Source organism: Suncus etruscus, chromosome 11 (assembly GCF_024139225.1).
Source record: "Suncus etruscus isolate mSunEtr1 chromosome 11, mSunEtr1.pri.cur, whole genome shotgun sequence".
NCBI classification, from domain to species: domain Eukaryota; kingdom Metazoa; phylum Chordata; class Mammalia; order Eulipotyphla; family Soricidae; genus Suncus; species Suncus etruscus.
Genome location: NC_064858.1, coordinates 38,384,722 through 38,386,959, shown reverse-complemented (window position 1 = coordinate 38,386,959; position 2,238 = coordinate 38,384,722). Strand labels below are relative to the sequence as shown.

The following is a 2,238-nucleotide window of genomic DNA, read 5'->3' as shown; positions in this document are numbered from 1 at the left end:
CTGACTCTGCTTTCAGAAATCGCCCCTGGCTCTGGGGACCATATGGGATGCTGGGGATTGAACCCTCTCCCGTCCTAGGTCAGCCATGTGCAAAGCAAACATCCTACTACTGTGCTACCAATCTGACCCCTACATTTTCTTTTTATCTTAGGTGCCAATTAATAGTCTTCTAATGGTGAATTCTAATTATTCCTACCTCCTTTTTTTTTTGTTTTTTCTTTTTTTGTTTTGGGCCACACCCAGAGGTGCTCAGGGGTTACTCCTAGCTCTGTGCTCAAACAAAACTCCTGGTAGCCTCAGGATACTTTATGGCATGTTCAGGATCAAACTTGGGTCAGCTTTGTGCAAGGCAAGTGCCCTCTCTATGACCCCCTCTTTGCATAGACATATAATACATATACATATATGTATATATAAGTGCTCATTGGGAAGGTATTGTAGCTTTGAGGAAAGCATTCCAAGAGCAACATTTGTAATTGTCAACATACATGCCATGAATTTACCTTTGCAGATATAGATTTATATATTTGTTAAAAGTAATAACAAATTGACTGGAATTTTATTTATTTTTTATTTATTATTATTATTATTTGGTTTTTGGGTCACACTCAGCAATGATCAGGAGTTACTCCTGACACTACACTCAGAAATAGCTCCTGGCAGGCTTGGGGGATCATATGGAATGCTGGGATTCAAACCACTGACTTTCTGCAAGCAAGGCAAATGCCATGTCACCTCTCCACCCCCCCCCATGACTGCAATTATAAAGAAATTATAGAAATAAAAGGTACATAATTAAAGAGAACTAAAAGCTAAGGCAACCGATATTCTTTATAATAGCTAGAGTGAGTGGGGTGGGGAGACACTTTTATTTATATCTTTTTTCACACTCTGAAGAATAATTAGTATAAAAACAATTACTGGGGCCAGAGTGATGGTGCAAGCAGTTGTGTGTTTTCCTTGCAAACACTAACCTAGGACGAACTGCAGTTCAATCCTCAGGCGTCCCATATAGTCCCTCAAGCCAGGAGCGATTTCTGAGCCCATAGCCAGGAGTAACCCATGAGCATCACTGGGTGTGGCCTAAAAACCAAACCAAAACAAAACAAAAATAAATAAAAACAATTACTAATTGTGAAGGAATATTACAATATTTGATTCTAAAATTGTTCCTTTCTCTATTGAAAGATATATTCAGGGCAATAGGTAAATTTGCTTATAATAGCAGCCCTGAGTATTTTCAAAGACTCAATTTGATGTAATTTATTGTTCTGGGCTTAGCACAGCATAATGGTTGTGCTCATTATCTCTAGATTAAGACTATTTTGGTTTAGCTTTGTGCAGTGTCAGTATCATAGCCAATGAGGTTTATCTGAGGCATGATTTTTGCTAATTAAAAAACAAAAGATTGCTTTGGTTTAAGTCTTGATTCTCTGGAGATGGAGAAATAAACATAGTTGGAAAGGTACTAACCTTGCACCAGGCTAACACAAGTTTTATCTCTTGTACTCTTATTAGCTTTACTAAGCCTGATATTAATGTTCCCTGAACATAGGCCAGGAGTAAAAGCTGAGTGTGACTCCAAAACAAACACACCAAACAAAAGTCTTCATTCTCATTCTTCTAACATATATTACCTTGGAATATTTATATGGTTATAGTTTCTTCTTATGCTCTGTGGGTCTCACTTTAATTACTATGACAATATTCATGATAGCACTCTCTTATGAAAGTATTGGGAAATACATGTTTTAATATATATTATATACTTGATTTTTTTTGGTGGGAGGAGGCCACACCTGGTGACGCTTAGGGTTATTTTGCTCCGGGCTTGGGGGGACCATATGGGAGGCCCGGGGATCGAACTGCAGTCCGTTCTAGGCTAGCACGTGCAAGGCAGACACCTTACCGCTTGCACAACCACTCCAGCCCCTATATATTATATACTTGATAGATAATATAAAGTCATTTAAGTAATATCAATACTGCTAGATGTATTCAATAAATGTTAGTAATTCTTTGGAAACTGTGAATAAATCCACTCTACTTTTTGTTTTGTTTTAATTTAACTCCATATTTGTGTTTAAGAGATTTATAATTAGAATATGTTTTAGCAAGCTTGAATGAACCAAGATGTTTAGAGACTTTTTAATCTTTTTATTTACTTATTTATTTTGGTTTTTGAGTCACACCGGTAACGCTCAGGGGTTATTCCTGGCTCTACGCTCAGAAATCGCT

General features: G+C 37.3%; 1 non-coding gene across 1 annotated transcript; it reads left to right on the top strand.

The window, feature by feature from the left end:
* Window positions 1-1,332: 1,332 nt before the first annotated feature.
* Window positions 1,333-1,475, top strand: LOC126023380 (U4 spliceosomal RNA). The gene has a single exon (XR_007500515.1). It is a non-coding gene; the product is annotated as a U4 spliceosomal RNA (small nuclear RNA).
* Window positions 1,476-2,238: the final 763 nt, after the last annotated feature.